Source organism: Falco biarmicus, chromosome 14, assembly GCF_023638135.1.
Source record: "Falco biarmicus isolate bFalBia1 chromosome 14, bFalBia1.pri, whole genome shotgun sequence".
Classification (NCBI taxonomy): Eukaryota; Metazoa; Chordata; class Aves; order Falconiformes; family Falconidae; genus Falco; species Falco biarmicus.
This window is the reverse complement of record NC_079301.1, coordinates 6,620,365-6,640,876: the sequence shown is the minus strand read 5'-3', so window position 1 is coordinate 6,640,876 and position 20,512 is coordinate 6,620,365. Positions and strand designations below refer to the sequence as shown.

At 35.5% G+C, this 20,512-nt stretch overlaps 1 protein-coding gene across 3 annotated transcripts in view; it reads right to left on the bottom strand.

Moving 5' to 3' along the window:
* DIAPH2 (diaphanous related formin 2) overlaps nucleotides 1-20,512 on the bottom strand; it is a 243,940-nt gene that overhangs the window by 47,624 nt on the left and 175,804 nt on the right. The window lies entirely within an intron of this gene.

The following is a 20,512-nucleotide window of genomic DNA, read 5'->3' as shown; positions in this document are numbered from 1 at the left end:
ATAACAGCAGGAGGCTATGGGTGAACACTACCCCCTAGTCAAAAAAAGAGAGGGACAAGCTTCATTACCACTTACTGCTTGAAGTAAATAACCTCCATAGGAGTTCAGATAATCCAAGCACATATATTGCCTTTTGAATTCAATTATTGCTTTCTTTTCTTTCTTCCAAAACATCAATTCCTCTTTGAAAAGCTTAAAAAACCTGAGTGTTGTTTTCCTTTTTTTTTTTTTTTTTGGGGGGTGGTGGGGCAGTGGGGGTGAAGTGCTGGTTTCTGTTGGGGTTTTTTTTGGGGGGGAAAGGGAATCTCTTTTGTGATTACACAAAAAACAAGCAGCAAAAAAGGTACTCCCTTGGACAGAGTCCGTTAAAAATCAGATTATTTCCACAGCATTCTCCTATTATTCACCTGCCAGTAAAATATGTACACTTATTGTCTCTGTTTGAATGCCCATTTTCATCTGACTGAGGCTATATGGTCATTTTTGTATTTATTACTGAGTTACCAAGTTTTTTTTCTTCCTTCTTCTAAAGCATGTTTTTCTGTTCTCAAAAACTGGGCCACATGCCTCTGAGGAGAAAGTAGTGCATTATTTCATTCCCACCTTTTCTTCTTTTTTGGCATCTCTGAGGCCTGCTATGCCCAGAAGTGCTTCCACTCAAGCTGGACCATCAAATCAATTATCACAGCAGTCTGCTTTCTAAATATGAATGGCAATGAATGACAACAGGCAAGGCGAACTTTCAGCTTTGATTTGTCATTGGTAATGTAAATTTTTTTGTTTTGTTTTATAGATGTTTGTTATACCAAACTCTTCCCCTGCTGTCTGCAGCTGCATTATGTAGATCCCGAGATGAAAAACTTCACCTTTACTATATATAAGACACAAGACAATATATGAGATAAGGAACTGTTATTAATGTAAAAGTTCTCTTCTCTGCTAATCTTTTACTACAACAAACACCGTCAATGAAAAAAATGCACAATAACAAACTCTACCTGTTTCTATTACCAGGTGTTCCACAATTTTCAAGGTGCAATTGTTTTTTCTGCTGTTACATTATTTCACAGCAGAGCTCCATTTACAGTAATGTTTCAGGTTCTTGAAGTTAGAATTAGCATGGCCTTGTGACAGTACTAAAAGATCAATTACTGTACAAAAGCATCCATGTATAAGAACTGAAATGTAAGACAATGCAAGCAAACACAGTAACTGAGAAAATAAAAAGGAGTGTGTCTTATCTCTTGCTCACAATCATAGTTTGAAGTTGGTTCCTCCAATGAAGAATCATTTATTATTTTTTTACGAGAATTAAGCTATATAAATTTAGAGAAGTTATTTTGAAAAATGTATTTCTAGTGCTTTCCTTCATTCATACTACCAGTTCAAAAATGTACAAACCCTGAAATTTCTATTAAAAGCGTGATTTTTATTTTTTTGGAGAACTGATCACTAACTGTGAAAGTAGATTTTAGACAGCAACTGGGACACATACTCAAAAAATTCTAGAGGGAGTACACCTGAAAGTTTGCATTATTGACAGTAAATACAATCTCAGTGGCAGTACAGGAAAGACTGTATTGCCTATTTTAATGAAAACAATTGCAACCAAGCAGGCAGTAATTTACTTATGCCCTCACAGACAAAAAAACAACCAAGCAAAAAGTCCTTCACATCAGTCCTTTTAAAACACTCCTGGTGAGTCAGTATTAATATTTTCAAAAAGGGAGGCTTAATGGTACCACCTAGTGGTATCCATGGACATATGGACCACGTGGGCATCATATGGACAAGTGCTATGAAAGCTTCCTAGACCCACCTGCCAACCCCCAGAACTATTAATGACATCACCTGAACCATGACTTCAGATCCCCTTGCTATTTTAGCACTTTGAAAAATTCTGCTTGAGGAAGGCAAGCATGCTTACCCCCACCCCCGCACAGTATTAAAATCTTATTATGTAAAACAGACTATAACTGATTTCCAAACAGCCAGTTCTATTGAAAATTATTTTTTTCATACATGCTATTACCTTGACATTTTAAAGGCTAAGCCTTTAAAAGGCATGAGGCTACCACAAAATGAAATCATGTAATTTCTCATTCATCTGGAAATAAGACTTCATGGAAGACCAAGATCCTTCTAGTAGGACTGACTCCCAGCCAGTGAAGCAAAAGCAGTATCAAGCGATTGCCATTAAAAACAAAAAAAAAAAAAAACCAAAACAAAACACAAAATGACCTTTCTCCCCTCACGGACATTATTACCAAGTAGTTTGAACTTTTCTGCGTATGACTGCATACCTGCATACATAGAACTGTACAATGACCTATCATACCAAACTACACTGATCCAGAGGATTAGTTCTGAAAATGGGATTAGACCTTACATTCATTATTCTTGTATCAAAACACAGTGCTTAGTAACGAACACTTAATACTGTAATTAATACCACAGATAACTAAGTACCACCTTCATCTGTAAATGAATACCTGCAGTACCAGTCCCTCCAGTAAAAATACAAATACACATCGAAGTTTAAAATACAGTTTAGCATTTTCATGACAAAAAATGGGGTTATAAAAAAAAGATGAGCTCCACACTACCACTTATTTGTATTGTCTACAGTTGTAAAACTAGTGGTTTGGAGAGTTTTCAAAAGAGTGGTTAGATTTTTTTTTTATTATTATTTTTAAAATACTCTTCCTTTTATGTTTCCGGTACAAACCAGTGGTTTACTGTGGCTGAGGTTTGCATAGAAAGGCTTCCATTGCTTCTGCTCAGGCCATAAAAGTGTAAACCCACATTCTGAAAGAAAATGCAAGCTTGTCCATATGGGGTAAAAGACTGGCCATGACTGGAAAAGATGACAGGCAAATTAATGGCACACGCACTAGGAAAAGATGAACTTCTCCAAGTGCATAGTAAACGATTATGGATTAAAACACTTGTAGACAACAAAGAAGCATACTTAAAGGATAATCTCTGAACTAATACAAGTTATTCTGATTGGTGATTCATTTGCTTAAAATTAGTTTTAATTGTAAAGCAGAATCCAGACAAAATACTTTTCTCCTTAAACCATAATTGTTCTCTCCTTGCGTCCCTTCCCATTTATTTCTTCGTAAAATGTTAAAATTTCTACAATGAACTATTAGAAAATTCTAGGTAGTTAAAGATTACATTTGTGGGTCCTTTTGATATTTTCAAATACCTAGCTCTCAACTATGGCCAAGGATCAAGTTCCTTCTGGATGAAACTATTAGAGCAGCTTTGTGAAAAAAAGCGTCTTCTGCTGGGTACTTTAATGCTCTCTCAAGAAAGCTGCTTTCATCATGTGAGTTTGTTGCATCCATCAGCACATGAATTTGAAAACTATGTACCCTGGTTCCAATGACTTATAACTACCAACTGACAGAGACATTCTTTGGTAAATGATTGATTTAAACTAATTCTTCTGTATGCCGGCAGCAACAACAGATATTTAGAAACAACTAACCATTTTCCTTTCAAATAAAGTAACATATATGGATATCTCAGATTACCAGCTGAATAAAAAAAAAAAAGATATTATTTAGCTGAAGAATACGAATACCTCTCTCATGAAGACGTTTTTAAGATTATCTTTTGAAATTATGCAATACCCTGAAAATGCAAAATGTTAAACAATGCTTATAACAAAAATTTCTTGCAGAATATTATTTATAACAGAGCATAGCTAAAGATACATATTTCAGAATATACAGTCCTGAGAGATAGTTTACAGTAACCAAAACCTATTTATGTTTAGGTGTGTTTTGCCACAAAAACAAAATTCTGAAACAGAGGAACGTGAGTTGCAGCCACATCTGTGAACCATTTCACAGTGCATGAAAGGAAGAAAGGAAGGCTTGGAACGTCTCCTTTGGTCCTCCCCACTACCCATATGCCAGTCATGAATTATGCTTCACAAGATAAATAACTAGTCAAGAGTGAAGAGATGAGCTGCTTCAGAGCACATCCTCCGGCCTGATGGGCTGACTACCTGTCAGATAATGTTGAAAGTGGGATTATGTCTGAAAAGGTTGACAGAGCACAGATTTATCTCTCTAAATCAAACACTGTATGTTTAGCTAAACTCAGTGAACTTTAACTAATTAGCCCATCATTACAGTAAATGCGTATTGAATAATTTTCAAAAGGCTAAATCCAGAGCCCGTACTACTTAGCTTGAAATACTGATAGTAAAAGCAAGCTATTAGATGAGATGTCTTCTTAAAAAATTCGGTTGAAAAACCAGCAAATGCAACCTTTTAAACCTAATTTTTCAAGATGGAGGCTCTTCTCAAATGACATTTAAAAAGACCCACTAAAAATACACACACACACGTACACAAAAGAAGTCTACTCCACTAGAGTTGAAAGTGGAAAACAAAAGGTTACACCGTCAGTCCTTCACACATCTTATTCTCCCAATGTTTTTTGTATTTTATATGAAGTTCTAAATTAATGACAAAAATACTGGGGAACAGGAATCTCACTTGAAGTACATTATAAAGATATTCACATCTATAAGATAAATCTGATGAAAAATCCAATCTAAAATCAGAATTGTAGAAGCACTTGGTTTTGTTTCTTCAAAATTAATTTTTTGGAACAAAAACATGTTTGTCTTCAGGGTACAGCCACTTGAAAGTGTTCTTGTTGGAAAAGGGCATAAACAACAAATGGAAGAAAAGTTAAAGAAGAAACAGAAATCTACTGTGCTTGGTAGCCATAGGAAAGTTGGTTTTATAACTCTGCCTTGGACTTCTCTGAATGTCCTCCTTCCTTGTTCATGACTTGGGATAGGGGTACTCCTAAAAGGACGGGGAACACTACACGGTAGGGGTGGACCTGTTTACTGACTAAGCAGAGAAAGTTTCAAGATTGCACTTGAAACAAAGAAATGTGACAGCAGAATATTTGTTCAGTTTGAGTTCTGTATCCACTCCTTACTAGTATTTGTTCCTTTTAAAAGAATACAGAAAGGACAAAGAAGAAGTATGCAGCCTCCAGTTCCCTCTGCATTTCAGAGAAAACCAAAATCTTTTCAAGCTAAGGACAACATTTCTTCTACTTCCCACAACAACTCTAAAGGTGAACCATGGGTAGGAGCACAGGGGTCACTCCAGTACAAAGTATCATAATTTGCATGCACGTACTTATCTGCAACAGATAATGATGCATTTGCGTGAGAACACTTACTTGTCTTTCAAGTACCTAATTCTACTGTTTCTGTTTACTATCTCAAGATCACATTGCTTCAGCACTTACATGAATAGAACCATCAAGTTTCTGAGCTCATTTTTAGCAAGATAAACCACCAGCACTCTCTATTTCAATTTCTGTTACAGAACACCAGCTGTTGATTTTATTTGTAGATAAAAGATAAGCTTTTTTTTAAAAAAAACCCAGAACTTCTGTTTAGACCCAGTCACTATTTGATACTGGTTTTGTAATCAAATAATTAAGTTCAGGATTTCAACTACCTCTGAAACTTAAAATGTTTGTGTGATCTACAGTGGTACTTGTCTCTGTATTAAATGCACCTGGTAATAGCTGCAGCTGCAATTTTTTTTCTTGCTTGTTTTCAGATCAGACTGCTTCTATTGAGATTAAACTTTTTTTCACTTAAAAGCAAAAATGACATTTCAGGAAGGAATATATCTTTGTATTTTATAAATAGTGTAATGGAACATAAAATACGTAATTGAAGCAGAAGCACCTCTAACCCAACATACAGCTGGACTCACAGCCCTCATTATAACACCAAGAAAGTTATATTCAAGAACCTGGTAATGTATTGCGGCCTAAATTTAAAAGAGCTAACTAGAAATTTTGTATAGTTGTAGTGTGAGCATTGTTTCTAATTTTGCTTTTTGTCATTTATTTTACTATATTCCTTCATACTCCTTGGAGGAAAAAATAATCACGTTTTAAGGAAAGCTACTTACAGTTAAAAGTAAGCTGTGTCATATTCAAATTCCGGTAGTCCAAAACCCTACAAAAGTATTTTATGCTAATAAACATAGAGGTTCCAACAAAATTTTCCAAATGTAGTCTACCTGATATCCTTAATAGGTCCATTTGCAAGTAACTTTTTAATAAGTCTTTAGCAGTCTATAAAGTTATGGCCATCAAGTTGACAATGCGCAATTAAAATGCACGGAGGCTTTTACTGGTTTTGCTCACTTCTATATATGTCATTCTCAGAGTAACATTGCCTTCTTACCAATATTTTGCAGAAATTTTTGCCTCAGATTGATGTTTTTGTGATAGTTTAAAAGTTCTCTTGCACCATTTGCCTTTCTGATACGTTTTGATCTTTTGGCAGCATTAGGATAATTTCTCCAGCGTACATCACTAGGAGAGGATACAACTGTTAAGACAGCTAGTGGGTAAAGAAGTTGGAGTAAACCTTGGCATTTTCCTGTGAGACATTTTAAAGTTTTTCCGTGCTATGAGCATCTTTGAAACAAAAGACATGAACACCCAGTTTGTATTGATCTTTCTGTTCTTAATACAAATGAACTGTAAAGAAACTGCAGGGCATGGAAGATGTGTTTTGAGAAGGTGGAAAATTCCAAGACACATAAAAATTTGAAGAGATTCTGGACTGGTTTTGTCATATTGCAACTATCTTCTTGGGTTTGCTAACTACTATATTCATGACTACAGGGGCAAAATGACACCTCCAGGAGCTAAAGGCACTACACAAAGATTTTTTGGGGTTTTGTTGCTCTTTTTTTCAACATTAAAAATATCAAATTTTATCTCCAGTTATAGAGACTTTTGGCAATTTAAAGCTTTGCTTTCCTGAAAATGTCAGCAGATTTTTCCAAGTCAGGGATTCTAGACACACAAGAGAATTGAAAATTGTGTTGCAGATGTTACTACTGACATGCAGAAGGCAGAAGGCACTCCAAAATCAGGCACTGGACTACAAGCAAGAAAAGAACTGCCCTTAAGTCAGCATAATAAATGCGGTGCTCTGAGAGGTTTCAAATAGAACAATTGCTCCATAGGAAACACAATGTGCTTTTATCTTTTGTTAATCATTGCCCCTGCCCTATAATAATTTGTTTAACGTTAACATTTACTTTTATTTATGAGAGCTTATTGTATTCATCCTGAAAGAAAATAACACTGCAGGTATGTAGACAAAGCAAGTATGAAACAATCACAGGAAATTACAGAGCATTTTTTGCCAAAGTTCTGCAGGAGAACAAAACCTACAAAGCATGGCATCTAATGACCTGCATCTAGAAAACTATCAGTGGTAATTCAAAAACAATCTTGATATTATGCGAAACTTCAGTCTAAAAAAACCCCATAAAACAACCACCCACAAACCACCCCAAAGAAAAAAAGACGCAGACAATTTCAGAAAGCTCTCTGAATATTAAATGTTCCTGTGATATGCCAGCAAAGCAAAAACCCACATCATTTATGGTATTCTGGAAGACAAATGAGAAAACAACAGAATATATTGCATCGAAGCCATTCAGGATATTTTTACCAGCAAATGTGTACATACATGTATGTGCGCTCCCTCACACACACACACCATCTTACCCATATGGCAAGAGATAAATGTTTCAGTGGATATTTAAATACACAGGTGCTGTTTGCAAAAGTGTGGCCTTAATATCAAATGACAAGGTCAGCTATGCATTCACACCAGTCCCTCTCTACGGGCTCACCCATACATGTACTTGTGTGGTGCATCATGTCTTCTAATGCCTTCAATACCTGACAATTGATACTCAATCAAGTACAAAATGTGTTTATATTTTTCTCCCTCATGATGTAATTTTATCCTCCGTTGTACTTTACATAGCCAGAATTACAGAATTTTTTGCAGACCTTAAACTATCTCCATACAATGAAGAATAATTTCTCGACACGTTTTATGTTGCGTTGGATTGATTTCTCTTTTAACATTGCATTCTTTCAACAACTTTTCTAACAATAAAAGCTCTAACAGAAACACAATTCCAGCAAACTGCTAAAACAGTTTTTAAAAGCTTACACATACCCCTAAATTATCTCCCCTCACTGCTATGAAACTTCCCAGTTTTTTAAACAACAGATTTTAAAAGGTATTCCTATGAACTTTTAAGCATAACACAGAAATAGATTCAAATCCTGTTCACTTAGATAGTATGTTGCTACTGCTTTAAAAGAAAATCATGATTGCCTTCAGTGAAGAGGTATCATCTTTCCTGCAATGTACACTCCTTAGTAATAGACTATATTATTTAAAAGGAAAATAAATATTCAAAAGGCTCCATAAACATAATTCTAGCTTCCTTCAGAGAGGTTATCCATTAGGATACTTTTAGTAAATCTCCCTTTAAGGTTTTCACTCTAGTAAAGAAGATTTAAAAATCAAATATGCTTTTGTCAAATCTACCTTGTAATGAGCAGTGTTTATACAAAAAAAAATAATTCACAGCATCTTTGGAATGACTGACAGAAGTGGCAAAATATTTTTTCAGGAGTGAATCATGAGATTTTTTTTGTGTGAAGGAAATCAATAATTAATTTCCAAATAGTTGATTCAACACCTAGGTAGATTTTTAACCAGCCCCCAGTAACGGTGAAATTTGGTTTTGTTTTCAAATGAACTTAATTCAAACTCAGACTGTGCTCTATGAATTCATAAGGACCTTTTGTGTCCTCTGTCCAATTCTATTTTATCCATCAATCTTGCAGAGCTTAAAACTACATAATTTTACAATGTCAGTTGATTACAGAAGGAAAATGCTAGACCCCCTTAAAGCTGGATTTCTTCTCCCTCTCTCTTTTACTGAAGAGAAGAGCACAAACACATTCTCTTGCCTGCTTAGTCTGACTGACAGCTTCTATAGACTGACCTAATGAACCTTTCAGCCCAAGAGCCTTCACACATCCCCTGGTAAGTGGTGAACTAAAGTTTTACCTTGGGCATTGTCTCGTGTGCCACCAATGATATCACATTTAGTTCCAAGGTCTCCAGAATAACCTCAGTGTAAACACTTGAGGAAGATAAACTCCTGCAGGAATGCTGTCAGTAAGATTTTTTTTTTTTTCTATTATGTTATTTTAGAAACCTGTTCACTTTAAAATGAAAAAAAAACAAAAACCAACAAATACCACAATAACTAAACATTTTCCTTATTTCAGTGCGGTATGCCTATTTTTCTTTGTAACTTAAATTTGTAAGAAAAAGTGCTGAAATACTGATATTCCACTCCAAATATACATGAATGGAGCTACAGGCACTTAGACACTGTTGTACAACTCTATACACCTTACAAAGTTTTTTACATAGAGTCCTCTTCAACAACAGAAATAGTAGTTAATGTATTAACAGAAAAGGCAAGAAAAAAAATACAGAAATCAGAGAAAGTGAGAAATAAGCATAATAAAGATCTAACAAAGAACTCCAGTATCTTTTTTATTTTTAGACATCCAACTGGAAGGTACCGTACTGTATGTATATGATTTTTAAATATCAGTATTATGATGTTATATACCTACATGAAAGGATAAAAAAGGATGAGCTCAGGCACACACTGATAGATGTACTAGTTGTAATATTCTCAAAAAAATCTTATAGCCTATACAATTTTTGCCTCAAAAAAAAAAAAAAAAAAAGAAAAAATCAGGAGTGTAATATGCAGAGTTCTACAGAGGTGCCTTCTTTTTACAGAATATAGATTATTCTAGGATTTGGAGTTAGAAGTTCCTAAAAATATAGCACTACTGGAATTATTATTAACTTTCATCACCAATATCTCACATCTGTTGTTATTAATCATTAAAAATAACTTCACCTAATTGCAACACCCTTTGAAATGTAACAGTAGTCAAATTGAAACAATCTAGCAATACAAATGTATTACTATTAACTAGCACTAATAGTCTTTAGGATGTGAGAGCAATTTTGGAACTACATATATTACAAATGTAACAGCTCAGCCACTTTATGTTGAGGCAATAATGTGCAATAATTAGAGGAACCACCTGTGCTACAGATTCAGAAATGTAATGGCGATAATGACAAGAAGTTGTGTTAAAAATGTTGATTGACCAGGTTTCAATATGCTCCCTGAAATTTAAACTTGCCTGCAGCACAACAGTAGGAAATGTAATCTGACAAACTGGATAGTCATGCAAAGTCAGACCTGTAGTCTTTTAAGTCCAATATATTATGAAAATGGCCAAGATGCTTTGTAGAAAGATGAAAAAAAATAGTACAAAACTATCCAACAACTTGCCAATACAGAAAATATCCTACAATTATCTTCTCAAAAATTCCTAGAAGCATAAAAGTAATCAAATTAAGGACGAGCTGATATTACAAAATCTGTACCCCAAAATTGGTAAAAGTTTCCACTTGTAATAAGCTATAAAGATCAAAGCATCTTTTTTTGGTAGCATGCCTCTAATTAACTTCATAATAATAGCAAAAGTTTAAGCACAGAAAAAAGTAACATGGATCATACAAAGTCTTATCTATAACTCTAATTAAGACTAGTTTGCTTCCTCAGCTAAACTATTCTACTTTTTCATAGGCAAATTCTTCTGTTTCATGATATTTTCTGTTGTCTATCATTGACTTTGATTCTTTGATCTTTTATTTGCAATGGTACTCTCCAGTTCAGTAGCTTAAATCATTCATTACAGTACACTAAAAATACATTAAAAATTGCTCTTTTGCATTAAAATCTTAACAGGAACACTGAAACCCAAATAGTATCATAGAACTTACCATACATTTCCATCAGAAATTATTGTTTGTTTAGAAACAGTCTTCTGTAAAAATTAAGCTAAATAAGAATTACACGTCAGTGAACAGAATAAAATACTGACAGACAAGTGTTCATAAGGAATCAATTAATACACCTAAACTGCTCAGCTCTGCCAGATACTAACCTCCTGAATGCTATGTAGAATAAATGCCTGAAAAGTTTCTTCCCTATTGGTGAAACTTTTGAGAAGAAAAATAGTAATACCCTCAAATTGGTCTCAGCTGACTTATCTAAAAAAGGCATTCAACCAACTGCTGAAGGTGGCCATTACAAAGACATTACCAAACCCACCATGCAATAAATCTCAACAAGGTATGCAAGGAACAAGCTGAACATAAATAAAACAAGATTTCTCTTTCTCTGCAAGAAATAAGCAAGATATTTAAGCTCCAAGGAGATGGAAACATAGTCTGCTCCAGAGAAGAAAAGGATGCAATGTGCAGCAATTGGCCCAGCGTCAGCAGCAAGCACGGCATCCAACAAGTCTCATAACTGCTGCAGTTATACACAAGAGTGCCTATTCCAGGTATTTCTGTCACTCACCCTGACATTTGCCCCTCAGTAAGGACTTTTGCTGGTTAGACTAAGCAAACTCATTATCTAGAATCATTCCTTCAACTGAACAGTAACTCACTCCACCTGTTGTTCTTTTTTTAATATACACAAAGTAACATTTTAGATTTCTTACAAACTTCTTTTTCCCCTTTACACACTGTACTGACAGAATTTTAGGCCGTGCTTCATTAAGAATGCCCTATGTTGCATATGAGCCTTTCCTAAACTGAACATGATGCTGTATTTTCACAGCAACACAGACTATTTTGGCTTGGAATGGACCTTTAAAGGCCAGCTAGTCCCCCCCCTGCAATGAGCAGGGACATCTTCCGCTAGATCAGGTTGCTCAGAGCCTCGTCCAAGGTGACCTTGGAAGTTTCCAGGGATGGGGCATCTACCACCTCTGTGGGCAACCTGTGCCACTGTTTCACCACCCTCACTGTATAAAATGTCTTCTTTACATCAAGTCTGAACCTACCCTGTTTTAATTTGAAGCCATTACCCCTTGTCCTATCGCAACAGGCCATGCTAAAAAGTCTGTCCCCAACTCTGTCCCCCAATTTTTTTTCAACTGTTTGAATGTTTCCCTACATAGCTGAGAACTACACTGTTCTATCCGGTTTGAATATTTCAGTTCTTTTCTATCCAAGTATTTCTGATATTTAATACAAACATGCATTAAAGGTAGGAATACTGCAGAGACATTTTTCTAGTTCCACTGTAATTACAATGCATCATTGCACGCTAAGCCCCAAGAAAACTCATATGCAAATAGAATTTCAGAATTCCTGAAAGATCAGTAAAAAAGAACACTAATTACTTAATGCTTTTTAACTTACCTTCTTGATACACACACAAGATATTATTTTTTTTTAACTTGTTCAGCTATAATAAAATGAAAGAAATGTCTGCTGGGTCTTTAGCAGACAGGTCACTCGGAAGCCAACACGGTTACATTGGGGCAGTGTTTCAGAGCCTCCAAAGATCCTCGCTGGGCTGAGATCAGCACCGGCATTGCCAAACCTAAAGAGCATTTAGACAACTGACTGGTACTTAGCTGGCTTCAGACTAGCTGGTTGTTCAGCCTACTGCTGCCTGCAGTAGACTGGGCTTACGTACAGCTTGTTGCATGAAGAACAGACCCTCTACAGAGTTAAATAAAGGTCTGAGCAAGCTACAAAGTGAAAATGAATCACTGAAATTATTACAAGCTTGGGAAGAAAAAAAAAAAAAAAAAAAGCTGTCAGAGCAAGACTGCTCTTTCAGTACCAGTGCTAGGGTAGGCTAGCTTTGAAAGATGGCAGAGCTATGCATTTGTTTACTCATCTGTTAAATGGTAGAAAGGGGAGTAGTGCTCACTTCTGTAAAGAGCTTTCAGATTTTCAGATAAAGACAACACAAAGAATACAGAGTGATATCACCAATACCCTCTTTTAAACCCATCACTTGTTAGACTTCAGAATAAAACACAGCGGGGTGGGGTGGGAATCCATTACAGTGCTATTAACAAACCTTCCCCCAGATACCTTTAAAACACTGAGAACCTACTGCAGTTGAACAATAAAAGACTGTGGTTTCAGGGCAAAAGTACATCAAATACAAATGCTACAAAAATGTATGAACAAGTTGCTGGAGAAAGCGGTTAAAAAAAAAGATGGCACAGTACATTCAAGCATTCAAGTTGCCTTGACTTTTTTTTTTTTTCTTTTCTTTGAGAATCAGGGACTTAAGTTGGAAAAGGATATAAAGAAAAGTATTTAAAAAAGCAAAGTAGGTGGGTTACATTGTCAGGTCCACATATAGTGTCCTCCTACTCCTTTCCAACAGGGACTGCTGGTCTCTACCTGTCCCTCTGTCACTGGACACCCCTGGCTTAGATCCTTAGTTTCACCTGTCAGAGATTATTAAATTCAAAACATCAGTAAAAAGAGTTAAGGAAATACACAGCAACTGAGACTCTTGCTTCTCACACAAAGAAATAACTGCGTAACTACTAATATGTGTCTACTGCTAAGATGATATTAGTACTTCGTAACTAAACACTTATTTTGGGTATGCTGAACAGAGAATCTCATTTGGTCCTGACAATGCAACAAGAAAATTAGAATCTCCATGATTTGTTCTGTTATGTCATAACCTGCAGGGTGAATATTGTCTCTGCAGAAAGTAAATTAATTATTACAGTCAAGATGACAACCACTAGTAAAAAACCTGTGACAGCCTCTCTGTGCTGAGGGTAGAGGACGGTCAGTTCTACGCTACGTGCCTCGAACAGGATGGAACAGAAAGCATCCCTATCTGCAAAATAACCGTTTTAACCTAATGTCATTTAAATTAATCTGCTATCAAGTCATACTCTGCAACAGTGACTTTCATCTCTTTCCTTTACATTCATTATGTATATATATATTAAAATATTAAAGCCAATGTGCATTACCTCAGTAAACAGTACTGTGGCCAAAAATTTTTGAAATAGAAGCATTTCACAATAATTGCATGATAACAGTGTCAGCACTGACACAGAAAATTCAAATGTCCAAATGCAAATTAAGTTAGCCTTGCATATCAGTCATTACTACTCATGTAGTTGGGAAAGGAATGCATGAATATCCTTTCTCCGTGTGTAAAAGTAGTTTCTTTAACTTCAGCTACCGCATACAGATGTGGCCAAAACTCTATGATGCATCTCTAGAAATGTAGGCCTTACCACCTAGCAAGACACATCTCATTACAACAGAACAGTTTTCAGATTCAGTGTGAATTAAAAAATAAAATAAAAAAAATAATTCAGAACTGTGGGTGACTTCCAACTCATACAAAATTCTACCATGTGAACTCGACAGCCTCCTTCAGGATTACTCTTTTTGAGAGGCTGGTTACTACGAACAATTAATTCACTAATTCACAGAAAAACTTCGTTTTAGTTCTAAAAAATCTATTTCACAATGTAGAACATTCAAAAAGGCTTTAGAATTCTAAATGCTTTTAAGAGCTTCAGAAGCAACTGTGCCAGGTCAACTCTCAGAAAAAGAAACTCCATAATATACACTCTGTATGAACTCTATAGATGTTCTGGGTACCTTCAGAGGCCTAGATGAAACAGACAAAAACCCCCCGAATTTTAAAGAAAATAATATAACAGTCAGTTTCAATGTCTGAAGCAACTGGCACAGCCCTGCAACTGGCTGGCATCAGCTCAGATATGACATGACGCGATTTACAAATGTCATGAGGCTGCAGAATAATCCTCAGCACTTGCATGTCATTCTCATCATCACTGAAGGACAAAGTGTTCTTTCTTCAAAAGGAAACAGGCACTCTGCTACGTCTTAAGTAACAAAAAAATTATAACTTCATATTTGGGATCTTAGGACAATTTGATTAAGTAGCACCAGTGGTGATTTTTTAAAATGCTAAAACTTGAAAAGTGTTCTGACACTTTCAGTGTAAAATTTTACGTACCTCTTTTCCAGAAGAACTTACAGGGAATACTTTTCATACTATGCTGAAATGCATTTTGAAGCACTTCCACTAATAAAAGAAGAGGCACATAACTCTCCTTAGTCTGTGTAAGTTATTAAAGGCTTTGGATGAATGACAAACTCCGATGGCATTACAGTTATAAAGTACCATCTTTTTGAAGGACATTCTTTAGAATGTGTATATGCCATTGCCATTTCATGGCGAATTTTCATTTATTCAGGTAAGATTCTTGTCTCAGAAAAAAACACCCTAAAATAAAATGGCAAGTAACAACTTAGAATTAGACAGAGCAGCAGCAATATATGGAGAGTCTGGAGTTCACAATACCATTGCTCTACATCTGTCTAGTTTACCAAACGTTCATTAAGCCCTTGACACACTCTAAGTCAACATGTGAACAATCTCATGCATACCAAGATCAGACAATCAATTTGAAAAACTAATCAACCTTCAATACTGGCTCCAAAGAAGGATAATTAACACAATAATACGGGTGAAAACAATTATTCAGACATATATACTTCTTGATTTTTTGTCTTTATGTCCTTACTGAGGTATAATCAGAGCCTCTTCATTCCCTGCACGCTGAAGAGTGCTGTCCATCTAAAAACCTGACGAATCGAGTCTAAGCAGGCTGGAGGTTAAAAGCTGCATTAGTTCCTTTTTCCCCTCCTTGTTTCACCACTTCTCCTTCACCTTGTTCGTTAGTAGAATGCCTCTGAAATGCCAAGTAAATGCCTCTGCATACCACAGCTGTTGCTTTCATGTTAAGCCACCAGAATAATATATTATCTAATATTACTCCTTTAATTACAAAACCATAAGCTAAAATGCATACACAGTAAAAACAGATTCCAACACAAATACCTGTTTTTAAATAGCTTTGGGACTGTTTATGGAGCTCTCTGGACTAAGGTAATTTGCTAAATCTTGATTTGAATGGTGCTATAAATAGATTTTTCCTTATACTACCCATACTTATATTTAGAAATAAAAGCAAACTTAAATCTCACGATAATGCCTCGATGGCAAAACCAGTAAGTGTATTATTGGTGATCCTTGTTTAGCTCTTGCTATTATAGTTGTGATAATTCTGAAGCACTTAGACCACATGTGTCTCATTAGTCCACGAGTCCTGACTGTAAGCAAAAAAACTCTATTATATAACTGAGGCGGCAAACATGCTTTTACATACTCGGCTTCTCAAAGTAAAATAACCAAAAAATTAAGAGATGGTAACTGAACATAAAATAGGAATACTAGTTCTTTACCATGGGATGCTTAAAAAGATGACCAAATATGTTTAAAATACATACTCTTTTTAAAAAATTCAGACAAGCATTTTTATAGTCTATTATGGATATTTTTAACTACATAACGGATACTTAATGATAAAGACGATGACACACTGTTCAACTGAAAGACAGCAAACAAGGCTATTCAAAACACCATTTTAGTGAAGCACAAATCATGATCTGTTAAAAATAAAGTTATACCGCATTTTTGGATTTTAACAATGATGAATCTTCTCCTCCATTTACAGACAGATGTAAGCATGTCAAAAATCAGTTTATTTGCTAAACTGCCACATAAAAAATGATTCATAATGCTTTCAGGCAACCAAAACCACTTTGACTCAAGATTTTTTATTTGATTGTGTTTTAGGTAAATATGGATTGTGCGTGCAGAAACCTAACTAACTTTCAAGAATTTATTTCATATAATCAATGCAAAGGTAAACATAGAAGTCAGCCTTTAATGTTAAGCATAGCTACATCTTCAAGCCAAAGACACAAAATTCTTAAAACTTTAACATTTTTATTAGAACTCTGAGGAACTTTGATGCAAGATATTAACCTACAGTTTTTAATTAAAAAAAATTTTAATTAAAGGAAGCATCTGAATGCCATTTGAAAATTATCAAAAGTTATGAAAAAGTAGTAACATACCATTGCCTCAACTTAAGTTCTTACAGAACTTAAACAAGTGGTGGCAGCACTTCAAATGGCTTGCATAACAGATTCAAATTAGATCTTGAAACTAAACAAGGGAGGTTCATTCTTTCTTTTTCCCTCTCAAGGTGGTTTGCCAATATGGAAATAGTAATGACAGTGTAGCAACACAAGGACACAAAATTCAAAAGTTCCTATATTGTAATTACTATGCACCCCACTGTACTGACCTGATTTTGATGCATGGATTAAAAAATAACCCAAACCACATACTAACAGAGCACCTTAAATATTTGATAAATATTTTTACGCTGAGATCTAAAGCAAAAAGAACTTGCATGTATGTTCCTTATAGCTATACCTTCCCAGTAGCAAAAAACTACAGAAATAATAGCACATACTATCACTGCAGTTGCAATAGTTTGGCTGTATAGGAGAGGGCACTAGTTATTAACATTTCTGAAAAAAATAAAATTAAATTCCAAAAAATTTAGCCGCTTACAGAAAGAACCCTAACACAATAGTTAGCTCTGTGCAGAAATTTGCTTAAACTAATATTAGAGAGAAAATATTCCTGAATCAGTCTTCTTTAATAATACCATACCCCAAGGCCAGAAAAAAAGGTCAGGGATAATTGGTGCAACAGTAGTGCTGGACACACATTTTAAACTGTTAACTCTGTCATGAATGCCACCTAATACTGTTTTTCATTATACTCTCATTCCAATATTAGCAAACTTGCAAAAAGCAAGTATATTTTTGGAAGAGGAAGCAACATTTCTAAAACCTGATTTCTAATTATTATTTTATAGCCTCTATAAGCAATCTACTGAAACTACAATCTCTGTACTCAAAAATCCAGTAGCTAGAGACAATACAGACACAGGAATAACCTTAGGAGAGAGAAACCACAGTGAAACTTTTTGCACATTGAAAAGTCTACATAACAAAGAATACATTAGAGTAAAATGGAATGAAAAACTAGGGGAGGAGGAAGGGAATTTTTTATTAGTAACAAAAAGATTTTTACTGAAAATGTCTATAGTTACCATGCAAACCATTGAAGTGTAGCTTTTCATTTACAGGCTTAGTAAACAAATGAAGACAATGCAGTTAAACGTATTTTAAGTTAGTTTCTCCTGTACATCTCAACAGACTTTTTTTGCCCAGTAGGAATACTGTGATATTGAGTAGTCCCCATGGTGTAGGGGTGCCGTTCTAGATGACCCACTCCCTTCCTATCTCCACCTCATACCCTCATTTCTCACTCAACATTTTCAAGACATGACCGTACAAGCACAAACGTATGCTACAAGGTACATCAGTGATGTCTGTACAAAAGGCTAACTGAGTAGGTATCTTTGGTAGACTGACACTTCTGGGGCAGCTGTAGGCCTATAGTAACTGGAGCTCTGTCATTCAAATGAAATGATCATTCCCAGTCCAACTTGCCTAACACTAGCAGTGAACACATGCTGTTACAGAGGTTTTTATTTTGGAAAGTTGTGGGGTTTTTTCCTTTTGAGCTAAACTGATCAAGAATGCTATTAGTAGTGATGGTGCAGTTTGCTCCTTTGAGTTAAATTTACTCTGTGAAACCACCGAAAGACAATATAACAAAAGCCAGATTTTCATCGTCTACTGGTTGTAACCATTGACACAGTTGTAACCTTTCATAGTTTTCATTTTCACCCCAAGCAGATACAAAGAGAATAAACAAGTTTGCAATAAGACAGACCTACAGCACATCCATGAAAATGTACACATGAACTCACTGTATTGCTGAGCATTTTGGGGGGCACTTTCTTGTTTGTGTTTGTTTTTTAGTTTGTTTTTAGGCTTTCTGTAGGGGCTATCTTTTACCAAGTAATTAATAAACCCACAAAGAGTAATCAAGCATCATTTTTTCTCACTAATTTTAAACTACCAGGCACAACTGACAGAAAAAATGAAATCTGTGTCCAAACAGGCAGAAAACAACAATTTTTCTTCTCAAAACTTTTTTTTTATTATTATTTTTTTTCTTCATTTTTCCCCTCTGTGTGTTAAGAATGCATGCTGATCACAGGACAGTGCAGCAAGCTATCAATAAAGTAAGGGGGAAACTCCTACGCTGTGCTCCATGTATAGACAGTACTATACCATTTGCTATATGCTTGTCGAGCACAACCACATGACCCAGCAAGCCCAGAAATCCTCCAGCCTCTTCCTTCCATAGCTTTTATTTACTTTTTCTTTCTTTCACAGAACAAGAGCTGGCGTGCAGTTACCTGGTTACTAAAATCTCACTGGATGAAACTCTCCAGAACACTCAAGAGCCTACTGATGGTACCATGACTAAACTGTCCCTGTCCCTTCCAGTTTATAAGGGGAGATAGGGAATTTTGGAAACCTGGTCCCTGCTTTTTTAATGCTATAGGTCACTGCTTACAGACGTTATAGCCATTTTTTAAAGTGTTTTCTGATTTGTATGTAGACAAATTACTGACTAGATGCCACGTGTGTTCCCAAATCACATGAGAAAAATTATGTAATGGTTTAAATCAGGCACTTAACTGTGAGTAACATATATTGCTTCTAGTCTAAAGTTTTAGCTGCCCACTGAGAACTTCACATAATGGTCTTACCCACTCATGAGAAGACTTATAGTTAGTGAGAGCTTGGAAACAGATTACTTAGACCTTCTCTCACAGCAAGTTCCCCAAACTCAATCAACTCCTTAAAATTTAAATTAAATTAAGCATGAACACAATAGAATATCAACTGATACAATGAACTTTCAAACACACAGAAGTCACGGTGACTATATGAAACAGAAGAGAAATAAAAGGGATTTTTAACTAGCTCTACCCCTATTGTTGCAGAGGAGTCCCTGGTTTTGGACCTGGGTTCAGTCATCTCATCGGCTTTCTCAGCTGCAGCAGATTTTGTGCAATCACCTCTGGTCCCTGGGAAGCTTTTCTTTGTCACCACTGGGTGACAAATCTCTCCTCAAGCCACAACACAGAGAGACATTCTCTTACAATGATATTTCTCAAGATATGGGAAAAAACACATTTTGATCGAGGAGTTCTTTCAGTTCTGATCTGAGAGCAGAAACAAGCTCAGAATTAAGAATGATACTGGAACTGTAGCAGAATTAATTTCTTAGAATGAATTATGTAACTTGGCAGTCCTGGGTTAATAGTTGGATTTGATGATCTTAAGGATCTTTTCAACCGAAGTGAATCTATGATTCTTTTTACTTTTTCCATAAGATCAGACATATGGCAAATTAAAAATAATTATATACCATCTTTGCTAGCTAGACGAAAGAGCGTAGCAGAATTTGCCCTTAGTCTTCTGTTCCTCTAAGAAAAAAAAATAATCTAAAAATCAGCCAACATGAATCTAACCCTAGCTCATTGTGGATTAGGTAGATGAACATGGCTTATTTATAAAATAAGACGACACCATTTTGCCAAACTTTAGCAGAACATATCCAATATAAGCTTTTGACTTTATTCCAAATAACTATAATATTTCAACTGTAAATTTTTAAGACTGTATTTTTTACTCTAAGACGTGTTTTAAATGAAAAACTGCAAAATGCAGTATACTACCATGAACCTTCATGAAACATAAATGCAGAGTAAATGCAGTTCACAAACTGTATGCAAACGGCGTATCGTAAGCAAAGTGAGCAGACGAAACACTGCAGTC